This window comes from Equus asinus, chromosome 20 (genome assembly GCF_041296235.1).
Source record: "Equus asinus isolate D_3611 breed Donkey chromosome 20, EquAss-T2T_v2, whole genome shotgun sequence".
Lineage (NCBI taxonomy): Eukaryota > Metazoa > Chordata > Mammalia > Perissodactyla > Equidae > Equus > Equus asinus.
This window is the reverse complement of record NC_091809.1, coordinates 35,112,463-35,130,067: the sequence shown is the minus strand read 5'-3', so window position 1 is coordinate 35,130,067 and position 17,605 is coordinate 35,112,463. Positions and strand designations below refer to the sequence as shown.

The window sequence follows — 17,605 nt, the reverse complement described above, 5'->3', positions numbered from 1 at the left end:
AGGGCCAGGGGCTGAGCAAGACGGGAGACGTCGGGGACAGTGGGGCAGGGTCCACTGGGGGAGGAGGCAGGGAGGGGCTGGCAGAGGAGGCGGAGGAGAAGAGCTGGCAGTGAAGACTGAGAAGGAAGGAGAGCAGAGAAGGAAACAGAGGGAATGAAAGGAGAAAGGAGAAAAAGAGAAAATTGGAAAATTTATACCAGATACAGAGACAGACGGCAAAGTGGAAGCGAGTTGGGAAGAGCTAGCAACTCACTCCCAATTAATGATGTTCAGAAAGCAGCATTTTTCCAGAAATTTTGAAAAGAAATTCTCTCTCAACTTTCTTATTTATTTATACATTATATAAATACATTTTTAAACCAAAAAAAGACCGTTTTTTCCAGTGGGAAAAAGCCTTGTTTGAGATGAAAGCCAGTCTTCAAAAACCCCTCAGAGGAAGCTGAAACCCCACAAGTCTTGGTGCTACAGAAAGGAAAACAAAGTGGACATTCTTCCTGTGTTCTAAGGCTTTTTTATGCAGATGTGTTTTTCTTTTAATAAATAAATCTGGACAGAGAAGGAAAAAGCACACTCATACACATTCACACAGCGCAACTGTTTTCAGCCCAGGGAAACCACAATGAAAAGTAAGAATGTATAAGTCCATTTTCCCAGTACAGGGACAAACGTTCTCCACATGCCAACCGCAGGCACTGAAGCAACATGCTAGACATACACAACCAGCCCAAGCTTTCCAGATCGACAAAGGGCCACCTGCCCATGAGCAGTAATAATCAGAAGTGGGGCAGGACCTGGAGGCGACCATCACACTTCCCAGAAAGGCCCCACAGAGGTACTTCATTGCGACGCCTCATCTAAGACATTCAGGAGCTCCAACTTTTTGAGCCACTCAGTTTCACTTATGGACTGCAATAATTACTTTAAAATGATTACACACATTGCGTTAAAGTCTGCCTCCCTATGAGTCCTGTCCATGGACCCTAGTCCTGTTGGTTGAAGCTGCACAGCAAAAGTTGAATCTTTCCTCATCTATCAGCTTTTCAACTGCTTCACTCATCTCCTTTGTCATCACTTCTGTCCAGGTTTTAAAATTCCTTGGTTCCTTCAACCACTCACGATGCCGTGGTTTTGGCTGTCCCTCCACCCGGAGGCAGCCCTGCATTCCTGTGTTCCTAAGGAGCATCCTGAGCATTCGCAGGTGGACGCCATGCTTCTCAGGAGTAAAATGAGAACCTGACATGATTGCCTGCTCCATGCACTTCTGTGGGTGGAGGCTGACACTGATTTTTCTAACAGCCACACTGCAAAAGCCACTCAAAGCGCACTGCCAGACCTTCTCTGTAGGAACTGATGTTGAGCCAGCTCTGCATCCGTTGACTGAATCTTATTAACCTCAATGTAGGGCTTTACATTTATCCCTATTAAGCTTCGCCTTGTTCTGATCCATGTTTCCTTGTGTAGAAGTCTTTTCTATATCATGAATCTGTCCTCATCCTATTAGCTTTGCACTGTCTGCAATTTACTAAGTATGCTTTCTGCATCCTTCTCTAATCTGAGCCCCTGATAAAAACGTTGGGAAGGCAATGACCAAGCACTGAGCCCCATAACATAACACCAGAGACCATGCATCATTCTGACACAGACACATTAATCAAGACCCTTTGGGTACGGTTGTTCAACCAGTTACAAATCCTCCCGACTTTACTATCATTGCATCCACATATACTCATCTTGACCACAAATATATCATAGAAAGACTCGGGCACAAGCTTCACTGGAGTCAGCTGATCTACCTGTTGTGGCGCCCGTCCTCCCCTCAAGTTTAAGCTCCAGACAATGGCAAAGGCAGCTGAGGGAAATGGCAGAGCTGGGATTCAGATCTCTGACAGTGAGAGAAAGACAGAGAAACAGAGACAGAAAGGGAGGAGGGAGGGAGGGAGGGCGGGGGAGAGAGCCGAACGCTCAAGAGCTACAGCCACTTTGCTTCCAGAAACAATGGGCAGTTAGAGAACAATGGCTACAGACAAAGTCTTGGTCTATTTATATCTGCCACTCTTAGTCCCAGACAGGAGGAACTGGAAGTCTGCCCTGTATGCACAGCTCCAACTGGACCCCAGTTGGGAGGAAGATGAGGTCACCAAGAATGTGGCCTGCTTAGGAACACGCTCCTTTCTCGCTCGCATAGTTTCTTCTTGGCCTAAAGGATCTCTTTAGCCAAGGGAAGAGGTTTGCTTGCCTACTGTTAAAATACAGCCATCACTGAGAAGGGGTGGGTCAGAAATGTAACTGCAGCTCAGCCCAGCCCAGAGCAATTAAGGCCTCCCTCTACAGGGGTCAAACGAAGGGGGAGAGGGGTGACTAACCAGTAGATTTGGAGGTCAACTCTGGTTCCTGAAACACTAGTTCCATCAGGTCTGTTAATTATACACGTTTAGGGGCACTTTATGTGAAAGAGCTTTTCCACAGAAAAGTTCCCTCCTCACTTCTTTGGTGCTAGCACAAAGAAGCCAAGAACTAAAATTCACAGATATGTATGCCTCTTATATTCTTAATGCTCCTAGAGGCTCACTAAAGAGGCCACCAGTGGTCACAGAAGCCTGTGATAGGCCCCAAACTGAAAACGAACAGAGCCTGGGCCAGGGAAGAAGGGGTGGGGCCCCCGGGCATGAGCTCTGCAGGCAGTCCTCCTGTGGGCGGCCTTCACTGTGAGTTTCCACAGACAGCCCTCAGCATCAACAGGCAACCGATAGAGTAAGCAACTGCACCGTCTGGATGCAGTTCAGCCTTCCAGTCTCAGTGCAAAGCTGGACTCTCCCAAGGCAAGAAATTCAGGGCTTAATACACAGATCACCTGAGAAGTAACTTCCGCTTCCCACTCATGCCTACAAGTTCCTGACACCGACTTCCCTCCTTGCTCCTGGAAAATCAGCGCTAAGTAGGTAGAAAGGAACCTAAATATGATCATTTTCCTCCTTTTCATTTAAATAGCTTAAGGTGTCTCCTTGAGAATATCCCAGGTAACGTCACCACATTCCAAGGGAACTAGAGGCAAGCACTTAAATGTTTTATAATTTAAAAGTTTAAGCACAGAGCAGACAAGTGCTGGACATGACTGGGCCCAACGCAATCAATGAATGGTTAAAAGTGATGCATTGTGTTCCTTCCCCACCCACACACTCTCTTCACTGACTTCAGAAGTGCAGGAGTCAAGGCATTCAGGGTTCAGACCATCTGTAGGGTAGTCTAATAAACTTGAATTACCATGATAACTGAGATAACATGTACAAGGCCGTGACAAGCAAACGCTCCTATATATCTTTTGTTCTAAGCAGATGGTGAAGACTGAAACCCAGGTGAAACATTTGACCACCCAAAATAGACCAAACTATGAAGATCTAAGCGGGTGAATGGGCCACCAAACTTGGTCCAATACCTCTTTCAAACACTGCTTCATTGACTTCTCCCCCACCCCCATCCCAGTACTCTAAGCATTCGCTTCTTCTCCAAGGGCCCTGCTGAATTGTCCCAGTGTAATTCAAAAGAGCCACGTGGGAGCCACATGGCAGGAGTAGGGAGAAGGCAGAGAGACACACATTGCCACCCTGAAGGGAGTCTGACATGAGAGAAGCAAAACTTCCCATCCATAGTGTGTTGGGCAAGCACTTGAGACAGTCCTTCTCTGAACCTATCAGTCTTCAAAAATACCTGCACACCTGCTCAATGCACCAAAACCCCATGGCACTGCCCTAACGTGGAACATCTGGAGTTTACAGTATCAGGCTTTAAATGTTCGACAACTCATGAAATAAAGGCCCCACTCAGTTCAGTAAATCCAAATGCATGTCCCTAATGAGGAGGCAGAAATCTTGTTGCTTTAAGGGATTTAGGTAATAATTTCAGAGTCTCAGTTCAAGTTTCCTGAGCTGCTAAGGAGGTACTGAGGACCCTGAGAGAGAGCTTCAAAGGGTTATGGCTACTCTCCCTAAACCATTAGGTTCACTTCTAACCCTCTCATCTGAGGCTGCGCCAAGGGTTGTTTAGTCCTACCTAATCTATAATTTTGGCCCCTATATCTCTTCAGCTCTGGCCTTTTTTATGGCCTTGGGCAGTAAGTGTCACCTCATGCGCTCTCCTCGTATGTTCACACTTTTCCTCGTCCCTCTCCTATAGGCTGCCCTCACTATGGCTATATGATGCATAAAGCCTTATCCAGGGCTAAAAAGCAGGAAAGAGGAATTTACAGAATTTGCTATAAAAGTTTAACAACTCCTTGGAGGGATGTTCTCCTTCCTGGCAACTCGACATAATTATAAGATGAATGAAAAGTAAGCTGCGGTAGAGAGGGGGAGGAGCTGAGCACTGTCACCGGGCAGGGGTCCTGCACTATTCCGGGAACACAGAATTAGAAGGGACTTCAGACGTCATCTAGCTCAAACCCTTTCTTTTACTGATGGCGAAAATGAAGCTCAGGGAGGTGACATCAACTTGCCCTTGGTCACAGGGTTACTAATTCTAGACTCTTGACTCCCTGTCCAGTATTTTTTTTCTACACCATTACTGTTTACTTATAGCAGTGGATTGGGAGGGAGATGCTCTCCCTCATATCTTTGATTCTATCAAACCCTGGTTCATCATTTCTGGACAAACGCTACTTCTCCCCAAGTTCCTAAGAACCACAGAACAACAACCCATCCAAAGATCTGATAAACATGATGTGGGATTTTATAGACCCATGATGCTACCTGTTCCGACTCCAGGTTATGAGTTTTCAATAATGATCACGCTCTACAGTAGAAGAGTTTCCTTCAATCAGAGATTCCAGTTGAATACTGGGATTATAAAGCAAGCAATCTTCAATACCCAGTGTCAACGGCATGATACCACTATGTATAACAGCTCTAAAATTAGAGGGGGCTCTTCCTTTGGATCCAGAAAGAGTGAGGTGAGCAGTAAATTTCAGGGATCTACTGACCTTTATTAAAAAGCATTGACTGGAAAACAGATCACACCGTGACATTCAAAGGTGCTGCACCACCACCATTCCAGTCCTGCTGGTATTCCAATAGGGTAATGGAGACACAGTGATAGGGTGGAGGGGATACACGAACCCCTCTAACAAAGCTAGAACATAAAATCTGGGGCATCAGCCTATAAACTGAACCTGATGCATCCAATTAGTGAGGCCATATGTCTAACTCAAAAAGGCCATGTCCTGAAGCAGTACAAGCAGCTCCACTTGTAAATGCAAATGCATTTAGAGTGCAAAGAACTAAGGGTTCAAGGAAAGATATACTTAGTTGTAATCTCTTTGAGCCTCCACAGGCTTTTTTCTCTCGCTTCAAAATGGGCCTCTCCTAATGGCCCCAAACACCCAGACTTGGGCATTCTGACAATCCCACTGCTGCCCCAGAGTCTCGCCCACACTGGCCCAGAGTAGACAGCATCAGATGCCCCTCCCAGTGGCAAACCCAAGAGGCTTAGAAGTCGCCAGTCAGACCCAATTTCCAGATCAATGGGCGAGATAGGCCAATGGGTGGAGAGCAGAGAAAAAGTGATCAATGCAAAAGAGGGAGGGAGCAGAAGCCACTCTCCATCTGCCTGCGTCAGGTGGGAAAGGGAGAGACTGAGACTTGCAGCCCTCATCCGCTGCTAATAAATGTCTCTGCCTCATCAGGAAGCCATTAGGAAATTGCAGCCACCACAGCCCCAAGCTCCCGGACTGAACGGTCTGCATGCAGCTGGTGAAAGCGCTCATTATCTCTGCACAGACGTGCACTAGCTCACTACACAGTGGAGCCCAACCAAGGGAGCCACCAGAAAGCTGGAGCCTCACTGGTGAGGGCGCAGGGGTTGAAAAAGTCCTTAGAGACGGGGGAGATGCAGGCAGCTTCCCCAGGTATGTGCTTGGAGCATCAGGGGAGAATGGGAGGGGGCTCTCGTCAGGAAACATGGGTCCACTTCCTCACGTCCCCGGCTGGACAGCCTGATCAGCATTCCTTTATCCAAAAAGAGCTCCTAACTGCTACAATGGATATAGGGTTTCATTTGGGGGTGATGAAAACGTACTGGAAATAGATATCAGTGATGGTGGCACAATTCTGTGAATGTACTAAAAACCACTGAATGTACACTTTAAAATGGTAAATATCATGTTCTGTGAATCATATTGCAATACAAAAAACAATAAATTGTTTTTTTTAAAAAGAGCTAGTGAACTACCTGCTATGGGCCGAGCAATGGGAATACCTTGATGACTGGGAGAGGGGACCCTTCACTTGGAGTTTCCCTTCTAGTGGAGACAACAAAGCCCACATAAGCACACAAACAAGAGCTACACACACACAACTCGTGATGAGCGCTATGATGATGACTAAGACAAAAGGTTTTGCAATGGAGACTGAGTGATGTGGCTGGGTTCCAGAAGCACTGGAGAAGGGGGAGGAAAGAGCCTGCTGACGTCTCAAGTGTAGGGAGGGAGAGGAAGGGGTCAAGGTGTCAAGGACAACTCTAATGACAGATGGATGGCATTAGTGAGACGGAAGACCGGGAGAGGGGGGGACCTCTGCAAGCCTTGTGAGATGGCAGATAGGCTCCGCTCACTGGGAGTCCATGGGAGAAGCTGGGTAAGATCTATGTCCAGAGGCAGACACCTGGTGTCTACAACTTCTGGAACCACTTATGTGGGGACTGAGAGGGAGGGCCACAGACTTCAGGAGACAAGCAGAATACTCCAATTCCCCTAACCCAAAGATGTCCCCAGAAGACACTGCCCAAGCACTCATTTAAAGCGACATTTACAATTTTATATTCTATGTGTAAGGCTTTCACGGGAAAGAAGTTTCCACGGAGATCCAGCTGTTTCTGCAGGTTTCTCTCCCAACTCCTCGGGGGAGACAAAGGAAGGGCAGGTAGAACAGGGCCAGGGCTTCAGGTAAACTCCAGGCCAGGCTCACTGGACATGAACGCAGAATGGTGCAGTCACAATACTGTGACCAAAAGAGATCTTCTGGAAAATTCTTTTCCAAGAGGGATCATGAGTTTTGTCCCCTGGAATGCCCCAGAGCAGTTCTGATTGGTGCCCCAGCCCTGACTCAGACTGAGCACAGCTCCACCCTCAGATGAGTAAATAAACTGACCCAAGGAACGGAGGGAGGGAGAGTGGAGGAAAGAGAGGGGGCAGGCGGAGAGCAGGATGGGAACCAGGAGAAGGCAAGTGCTGACTCTGGTTCAGGGAAATGATAGATGAAATTTCAAGTCCATTCCAGAGCCGGGTGGTGTGGCAGAATTCAAGACATAATTCTCTGAGCCTTACACACCACTCCAGTTGGGATGCAGCCCTGCCTTGGCAGCCTGCTCATTGCTGCTTTATAATATACTGAATTAGTCACTGGATTAGCAAGCACATTTACACACACTGGCGCACAGCTGTTTAAAGACACAGGATCCCCTTTTCTAGGTGCCAGATTCTGGCTGTAAATCAACCATTGCAATTGGCAACTGGCATCCTACAAACGTCTTCAGTCACAAAGTACTTTAGGGAAAGTCTGCTAGAACTGGGAAGGTCTAATCGGCATTTGCTGGGGGACAGAAGGGATGGGGTGTGGAGAAGAAAGAAAGGACAGCGGGCTTTTCCATTTTGGAGGCTTGTTCTCTTCAGGAGGACGCCAGATGGATTCACAGACCTGGACCTTCACAGCACGTTTATGGGGAAGGCAGCCTGGCTAAGGAAGTGACAGCTGGGAGAATGTAAGTTCTACTCCTGGCTTGCTCTCTTAACAGGGAGTAAACCTCAATGCCTGGGTCACTCCCAGAAAAGAAAGGATTCCAGGGCAAAGAGGAGACTACTTCAGCAATTACAGTAATTCTACATCCTGATAACAGCAACTCCGAGAAGCGGCCTTGTTGAGTGGCAAGGGGCAATGCCTGAAAATAATGCCTCAGAGTTGGAAACGCGACCAAAGCCTTAACTCAAGTTGGGTAAGTATGCGTGAGAGGAAGAAAATATTGTAACTGGCCACAGGGACTGCTCTGGCCCACTTGGTTATGGGGGTGTCAAGTGGAAAATTTTCTGTAACCAGGTTAAGAGTAACCACAGTTTTAACAACCACTGAAGTAATAACAGCTCTGTCAGCAAAGAACACTTGTACAGAATATGGTGGCCTAGGAGAAAATGATCAAATACCATTGATTGAGACCCTGTGGCAGCGGAAAAGTATTTTACAGGAATTATCTCAAATCCTTACAATAGCCCTGAAAGCTCTGTATTATTTTCTCCATTGTAAGGACTAGAAAGGGAAGGCTTAGGGAAATTAAACACTTTGCCTAAGGACAAATTAGCAAGCAGAAAGCCTGAATTCAAAGCCAGGGCTGTCTCATCTCCAAATCCTGCTCCTTCCAGGACACCAGGGTACCTGCAGGGAGGGACATCATTATTACAAACATAATGAAGCAGAGGCTGTGCGATTCGGGACAAAGATTACTTTCTATGAAGCAACCTAAATAGAAATCCCTTCTCTGTGACTTCGAGGTCTCCTCTACCACAGAGGGAAATGAATCCATCTCTATCTTAAGATTACGGTAAGAAACTTGTGGCATAAACATATCCACCTGACCAACAGAAGAATCAAATACCAATTACTAAAAAAGGTGAATTGCATTCAGGCTCCACTAGAACAGGAATTTCGAGAAGATTCACAAATAAACTTGTGACTGGTTTGTGTAGGAGGAGCCTAATGTGTGTCTCGCACCAGCTTTTGAAAGTTCCAATATCAATTCCTTGGAATTGGTTTACCCATAAAAACACTGAGAATATTCTCTTCTTACACAGCAAGGCCGTTGGGGGCCACTGGAGACTAGACTCATCTTCGCTCTCTGCTCGCTGTCTGCAGCATGCCTGTGAGTAGCACCAACTGATCACACCCCAGGAACCCAGCAAGCAGCAAGTCGCCAGGGCCCAATCTCATTTAAAAAAGAAAGTCTCTGTTTTGTTCATCCAGCACCCAAAACCCTTTGGAGACACTGCAGCCAGACTGGAATTTCAAATGTCTCCCATTAGCCCATCCATCACAGAGGGTATGAGCGAGGGCATGGAGAAGCCACGAAGCTCCCCTAAGAGAAGCCTTCAGAAATCCAGAAATAAAAAGACACTTTATTACAACAAAAAAAATCTCCAATTGAATCAGAGGTTAACTCCAGGTCCACACGTACACATTGATTCATTCCATCTGTGTATTTATTTTTCTACAAACATTCCTGTTGCATCAAGTGGCCTCAAGGCCCAGACTTGTGCCTCTGAATATCCCCTCCCTAGAGAATTCTCAAGCACGGGTGGAGCTCTGACTTCATTCCTCGATTTCCCAATCTGGAAAATGGGGGTCAAGGCACCAGTGCTGTATGCAAGTTTGGTAAATTTAGTTAGCCACTTTTCATTTGTCCATTTTGAATTTGAAAATGCACAGTGGAAATGATGTGAACTTTTTTTTTGGCTTCCTCTCTATAACACATCCCAATGGTAGATATTTATAGACAAACTGAATGTTTTCTTCCTTACACTGATAATAACAAGAAGCCTAAAAGAGCACACCGCACAGAAGGATGTTCCAAGAATCAAAGCCTGTGATGCGAACGTTAGCAAAATTTCTCTACAAACAGATTTGAAATAGTTGGTAGGACTTTGTAATCAGAAGATCTAAGTTCAAATTTGACTTGAAAGCTCTACAGGCTTGGGGAAATTATTGCAGCCTTTCTGAGACTCAATTTCTTATCTTCAAAATGAGACAAAATACCAACCTCATGGAATTGTTTGAAGAATGCGATTACCTGTGTAAAGTGCATTGAGGAGCCCACAGTGGGTACTCTATAAATATGAGCTTCACGTCCCTCACTCCTCCAAACTGGAGCATGGATATGGATAGAGACCAAAAACAGGCACCTAGCAGTTTTGAAGAACGTTTGGCTTCCATCAGGAGGTGAGGAAGGTGTAAGACTGAACTCTTGATCTTATGTGAAACCAAGGAAGCATTTCCTGCACGCGCGCACAGGCACGACTCACTGTTAGAGAACTCATAAGTATTCAGTATGGCCACTCTGTATCATACCGCCCCTAATTTAATCACACTCCTTGCATCACCAATGACTCCAGAGGACATTCTAATCGTGGGGCCATTAACTCTGCCACTCTCTCCCAATGAAAGGCAGTCCACTCACTAGAAGCACCCTTCTTCCAGAAGAACACAGAGGTGATGTAGAGAGGTGGCTATAATCTGGCAGCTCAGAGTAAAAACAGACTCAAGTATCCGGAGTCTCACACCAGGCAGAAGGTAAAAGGATGACTACCCATGGGTGGACCTACCCAGTTGTCAGCATAGAAAATGTTCAAGCCAGGAAAAGGTAAGACCAAGGACTCCTTAGGCCTGACCAAAACTATTCACAAGCGGAGGGCACCAAGCCGGACGCCTGAACCCTGGCTTGAGTAGAAGACACACCTTGCAGCCGCACTAAGATTTGCTTTACAAGACTAAATCTGCCTGGCAAGCAGTAAAGTTAGTGGCCAGATTCAAAACGTCAAACTTAAAACTATTATCTCCATGTTTGCTGCAACGGGGTGCCACCCTCTACTTTCCATTCCCACCTACTCTTCCCCAATAAACCAGAGGCCCCTAAGGGCACTGCGGGCTACTTAGGATCACACTCACTCCCAAGGAAACAGCAACGTGCCAAGGAGAGATTTCTCAGTGTAACAACCTGTCATTGGCCTTGGAATGCTCTGGCTTCCAGAATGACCAAAACAAGTGGAAAGCGAACTTATTTTTATGGCTAAGGAGCAACACATTGTATTAGGAGGATAATCTAAAATAACTTTGCCAAACTCCAAGTGTATATACCTGGTGCCAGAGCAAACGCCCCTGCCCCAAATGGAAACTAGCCGGGGAAAAATATCATGCATCTAAGAGTCATTAACTCCTGGACGCCTCTTTGGCACAATTCTTTCCCATAACATGTAGTATGAGATTCAAAGGTTTTTGGGGTTTGTTTTATTTTTTTTCCTGAAGTGTTCCTTCAGGAAACTACCTGAAGTTTCTGCTAGTCATTAAAATGAATCTCATTTGCTAAAAGGGGTAATCTGAGGCACAGAAGACCAAAGCAATATGCCATATATTTCAACATAGGAAAAGACAGGTTGGACAAGAATTCTCTTCAGAACTCTTTAGATTTAAAAAAAAAACATATTTCTCACAGTCCAACATCAATCTACCCCAGAAGGAAATTGCATATGTGTCTAGTAGCCTGTGGGGCAACTCACGTTTTTTTATTTCTTGAGAAGGAACTAACTTGCCACCCTACTTAAAGTTTGGCCAGTGGCTTGGCATCACGGAAAGCTGTGCAAATTCCCCAGATCCTATGTCATAGTTATCTGTACAACCCACTCAGCGCTCAATACTTAGCCTGCTGGGCGTGACCCGCCATCCACATATAAAATATGTGGTGGAATCTATCTCTACCAAAAGAGAAGAGGGTGCCTGTGTGCACTTCTGATCACAAACCAATGTTTATGATCATTACTATTAAAGTGAGCACACCGTGTACTCATCAAATCAAAGAAATATTTAAAATGTGCATGGCTGAATGAACACCGGTTCTTTGGAGAAGTCTAGCTTCACTTACTTACCATGTACCCTTAGGAAAAAAATTTAGCATCGCTGCTCAGCAGCTTCCCCATGTGCCAAATGTCCATAACTCTAAGCATTACCTTGGGGCTCAGTGTGGTGAAGTTACACTGCCAACTGTAAAATGCTACCAGATTATCACCAAGTATTAAGTGAACTGGTAAACAACACGCACAAACCAACCCTAGCATTTCCCCAAATTCAACAAACATCCAAATAATTCCGAGAATTCTGAAGGCAACAGACAGAACTTGAGAGTTAGCTCGAGCTAGGTTGGAATCTAGACTCCCCCTATCAGCCGGGTGACCTTGGGCAAGTTGTTTAACCTCTCAGTTTCTTCATTTGTGAAGTGAGAATAATACTCAGCTATTAGGGATTAGGGTAAAAGAATGAGGTTCTCAGCACATTAATAAGTTAGCACACAACAACTAATAGAAGAGAAAGAAAACAAAATAAAAAGTTAAAACGAATGGCAATGAGAAATGCCTACATAAGTCCCCGTAGACAGACTCTACCCTATTATCAATGGCAGTTTTTTTTTGTTTTTCCCCAAAACTGGCAGGCTGATCGTAGGTCTCTGCTTCTGGAAGAAAAGAGTAACTGTGACAGATCTTTCTCAAAATGTAGAAATAACATCAAGAAGATGATTTTCAGATAACAACTGTGTGCAGGCCATGCTCCTGCGCTGCTGCGCAAGCAGCCTTTGAAAGCAAGCGCCTGTGCTTACCACACCCCAACACACACTTGTAGCTTTTTGAACTGCTGAGGAAACCAGAGCAGGAGGTATCTTGTCTGCCCCCCAACTCTGCCAGGCAGCCTGCGCCTGTGGAAGGGTCAGCTGGTTGCCACGCAGACGCCATTCCGTGAGCAGCCAGGAGCAAGCGTGCCTGGGCCCTTCCCTCTGCACAAACAGGAGGCAGGGGCTTGACTCTGGGGATGTCAGGAAGAGGCTCTGAGGTGGCTTTCAGCAGAATGCATTCCTGCTGCAGGAGGGGACTGTTTATGCACAGAGCAGTGCACTGAGAAGGGGCAGCTGAGATGAAGTGAGCTCCCAGCTCAGACCACATGCTCAGCCCTGAGGATGCAGCTGGGGCTGGCTGCTTCACCTACCGGACCCCTAAGTTACATCTCCTTCCTCCAGACCAGACCCCGCACTGGAGCTGCCTTCCGCTGCAACTGTAGCAAAGGCTTATGGAAAAAGGAAGCTGTTTCATGGAGGGAGACCAAGAGGAAGGTGTGACTCCTGGTCCAGTGTCACCCCTGAGACAATGTACCCAGTTGCTCCAACTGTAAGGAAGGCCGGTAACAATTTCTAACATCTCTCTCCTTGAAAGTTAACCTTCACAAATGTATCCAAAATTCCCCCAATGATTGAATTGTGATTAACAAAATTTGGGGATCAGAAGAAAAACATCCCCATTTTTCCTACTTCTTGAATGACATTCTATGCTCTCTCCAAGGCTTATTATTTCAAATGTTACGTAGAGTCCTAAAATGTCAGTGTTAAGAGAAACCTTATAGGTCATCTGCTCTAGTTAATTTATTTGACCAATGAAGAACATGAGGTCCAGAAAAACGAAATGACTTGTCCAAGGTCACGTAGACAAACAGTTGCAAAGCCATGGCCAGAATCCAGGCCACCTGACTCTCCACCCAGTGATGAGCCCCCCAGAGTGTACACCCTATTTTATACACAATACTTATTCCTACTACGCTGATGTCTGCCCCTATCATGCATGAATCCTCACTGCATTCCATGCATTTAATTAGTATCTCAATGACATAAGACAACCTATGCATGATGTGCAGAATTGACTTAAATCTTAGGCAAGGAATATCAAATAGATAGGAAGACCGTATAAATACGAGAAGTACTCGAAGTCATCACATGGAAACTCTTCCACTGAAAACTTCCAGTGATGGATACTCCCAAAGAGTATTTTAAAATCAGACTCAATAACACACTCTGATTTTGACACGAATAATAAGTAATGAATTACCGTGACACAAAACTGTAATTGCACAGAAATGTCACTCAGTGAGAGCAGATACAATACGCAGCACATAGTAGGAGTTCCTAAATACTCCAAAACCAGGAGTCCACAAAGACTCACCAGGTTCAGGGTCCCTTGCCTGACTTAGATGCTTGATTTTCCATTTGTACTTTGAAAATATGTACCTGATTGATTTTGTCATCTTCTCTGAGGTTTAACGCTTATTCTGATAAACTGATACAGAGGTTTTAACAACTAAGAGTATGCGTGGGAGGTAAAGTAACGCTAGCCAAAAAAAAAACCTCACCTCTCTCATAAGCCTATTCAATAACACTGCTCTGTCCTTAAAATCTCCCTACTTTCAGAGGCAAAATTCATCCTGAGATTCAGAATGCTCTCGTGTAGGTCCTGGCCTCACACTTCCTTCTCTCTTCCCTTTCCACAATCAACGTATTTTTCTTCCTATTTATGTAAGCCTTTCTTTCACTCCAAACTGTCAGCATCCTTCCCATGCTCTTCTCTATATCTTAAATAATCCTTTCCCTGTTCTTTCACCTCCTGCAAATGCTTCTGAAATACCCATGTCCTCCTGGAAGCTGACCCATGAAATTATTTTAGCCTAGAACTCTTGGAAGAAAGGGCCCGAAAGGCAGAGAAACTATAAATAATCCTGGATCCACATACATTTCCATAAATTCAAACAATAGTCCTCCTGCACTCTTCCCCATGGGAGCACCTGGAGCACAGGGAGTATTTCATCTGAGAGTCATCCTGTCCAGCTACACACCCAGGAGGGACCTAAAGTATTCAGAAACGATTACACAGACAAAGAATGGAGACGACAGACCCAAAATTACCCACCTGGACACCTGAGACTGGAATCCGACCCAAGTGCAATGCTTGGTCCCCAGGAGGATTCTTCCAAAAGTCTATGAATGTCACTTAAATTCCTTCATTCCTTTTTTTCATTATTTCCTTTTGTTCTTTCCTTAGTTCTTTCACACTTTCTGACTCTTTTCCCGTCATCATTATTCGTTCTTTCTCTTCTTTTTTAGCCAAAATGGATGCTGCAATTGAATCTCCACCATTCCCTTCGTCCCCTCCTAAAGAACTGAGGGCTGGCTTTTTACTTTTGTTTTTGCTTTTACCCACTTTAATGGTACAAAAAAAAAAAAATCTCTCGGTTTTTTTTTTTTTTTTGCCCCTTTTGATCCCAACAGTAAAACTTTTCATTTTGGATAAACATTAAAACAAAACAAAAAATTTTAATTGTCTTCACTTGTGCAATGATGACATTTTCCCCCTCCTCCAAAGTTCATTTTCTCACACACACAATACACGCAGAAAGTTTACAGTTCCTCCCCAGAACTTTGCAGAGCAAAAATCAACAGCTTAGCACAACCACCCAATCCAAAGCTACCGAGAAGTTTCAAATGCTTGAAGTGAACTTGTTTGAGGTTGATTTTTAGTTTCTCAGGGACTGAGAAATATTATATTATGTGTCAAAAACACATTTAAAAATATAACTTATGGTTGGGGGAAACCACACAGAGCTTGAATTGTTTCAAACTCTTAATCTGGTCCTGTTAGCTTACTTTGGACGCTCTAAACCCTAAGGTTAGACATTGAGAATAGATATTATAAAGCATATTATCGCCCAAATCCAGTGTCAAAGTAGGGTGACCCTCGTTTGCTGGCAGAGTCCCAGTTTACGTCTATCATTCTGGTGTAATTATTAACAGTGCACTCTCAAAAGTGTCACCTATGGGACGGTAAATTATGTGATCTCCCTGTCTATACACCATCAAGAACTCAGATCGAACAGCTTAAAACTTTCCAATGCTCCTTTGGATCTTAAAGCACCATCTGGGTCATTATTTTACAATTCTCAGAGACAGACCTAAATGCTACAGAAAAGGACAACTGAAAAAAACTGATGGGATGATTAAAAAAAAAAAAGCCACATTTCGAGTGTCCAGTGACAGGCTAGGACTCAAGCACCAGAAACTGGAAAGCACCTGGTAAATATGATGAAGTTGGCCAAATAATCAATAAATATTTATGGCTTGAACAGCAATGTTTTGAGTGTGTCTGTAAGCATGGCTCCCTGCCAGTGAAACTGGATCCATTGCAACCTACACTACAGACCAGTTTCTTTCTGTATCTGCAGTGGAGACTACAAACTGCACAATTGAAAGAAAAAGGTAACACAGATAGATCCGGGGCTTTGGAAAAGTAGCCAAGTAGAAATAGCCTGTTTACGCAATTTGAAAAACATCTACTGATGTTTTGAAAAAAAGATATCTTCAACCAACTGAAAAAAGCAAAAAGTAGCTATGGACACATGACAAGTAAAAATGATAGATTTGGGAATTGCCTTGACATTCCTAACCCCGAGTTAAGAAGAGTTTAACAGCTGTAAGCAAAGGGCAGACCTAGAATTCTGTGAACATGGAGGCAAATCCCATCAGAGATTCCATCTAAGCAGGGAAATGGAGCCAACATTTCATTCTGGAACAGCCAGAAAAAAACACGGAGACCACGTTGCTAATATAGAAATTCCTGTCTGTGATGACTGTGTGAGCCCAAGGATATCAATTATTTGGAGAAAACGCCCCCCATAAGGCAGTGATAGAGGAGCCAATACCTTACCCATAGACAAGTAGCCAGAGTGCCTGTTTGTTTCTCTATGAGCCATGGGCCGTGGAGGGCTGGCAGGTGCACAGGTCGTACTCCAGGACTTGCCTTCCCTCTTTGTGCCAGAATAACTACAAACAATGCGCCCTGACCCATGAAACGCACTTGAAAACACTGAATTTTAGACAAAAAAATAATAATAAAACTTATCTGCTATGTAGACAGCAAATGTAGGTACCTATGGCTTCTTTGCAGGAAAATTAAACTACAACTGTATTAAGAAAATGAACCAGTTGCTGATCTGTGTCTCTTGTCACCCAGATTGTGAGTGAGATTATATGGAGAGCAGTGCCTGCAACGAAAGAGCTAAACCAGGCACAATAGGAGGCTCCGGGAAGGAGGTGACCTTGGAAGTGGTCACATAATCACCTCCCCACCTGTGAGAGAAGGAAGTACATCTGGAAGACGTTGAAAAACCAAGAACCCTGGTGCTCTGCCAGGTGACCTGAGGCAAGCGCTGCTCGTACCTCCAAGCATCTTCCTAAAGCAACACATCTGGGCTGCCACACATGGAGACAGCCCATGGAACAGGCCCTTTCCCCAAGCTCAGAGGAGTCCTGCAGGATGGCAGGGAGCCCCCGCACTTCCTCAACCCCCAAAGCACCGACCATCCCTGCCTTCTCATACGCCCCTCTCTTAACGTCCAGAGTTTCTGTGAATAACATGGTGCTTCTATTTTAGGGATAAAATGCCCGCAACAGCTCATCAGTGTGTAAGTTTCTAACTGTGTGGCCTTGGGCAATCATGCATCTCTCTGAATACCATTTTCCTCATCTGAAAAATGGATAAAATAATACCTCTCCACACCCCAGAGTCAGTGTGAAGTGGAAGTGCTATTTTATGTGAAAGGGCCTGGCACATAGTGCACACTCAATGCATGTTTCAGAAATATCCCCATAATTTGCGAACGGCAAGGATCTACCTTCGGTGCAAGCTCACGGAATGCCACCACAGCCATGGCTTATCCACTCTGCAAACCAGAGAGAGATCTTTAATTGCACAGCCACTGTAGCCATTGTAGAGTTCTCTGTGCTCTTTGAAATAGGGAGCCTCGCTTTCCTGAAAAATCCTGGCCTACACTAACCAGCTCCGGGTTTTGCAGAGATTTTGATGGAGCCCAAAGCAAACTGGGCTCTGGGAGGTTGACCACGGGCTGGTTTGTCTCTTGGAGGGAGGTGATCCTCCTACAGGGTGGTCTGGTCTCTTTAAGAAAGAAAAAAGTTACACAGACAAAAAAACAGCAATACA

The 17,605-nt window shown here is 45.0% G+C and overlaps 1 protein-coding gene across 10 annotated transcripts in view; it reads right to left on the bottom strand.

Annotated features, from left to right (window-relative positions):
• Positions 1-17,605, bottom strand: part of ETS1 (ETS proto-oncogene 1, transcription factor) — a 131,142-nt gene that overhangs the window by 43,006 nt on the left and 70,531 nt on the right. Inside the window, exon 1 of one of the 10 annotated variants that reach the window (XM_014864053.3) lies at positions 14,522-14,765. The exons of the other annotated variants lie outside the window; for them this stretch is intronic. The gene's annotated coding sequence lies outside the window, so the exon portion shown is untranslated. Of the gene's footprint in view, positions 1-14,521; positions 14,766-17,605 lie in introns of those variants that run through there. 10 annotated transcript variants of the gene reach the window in all.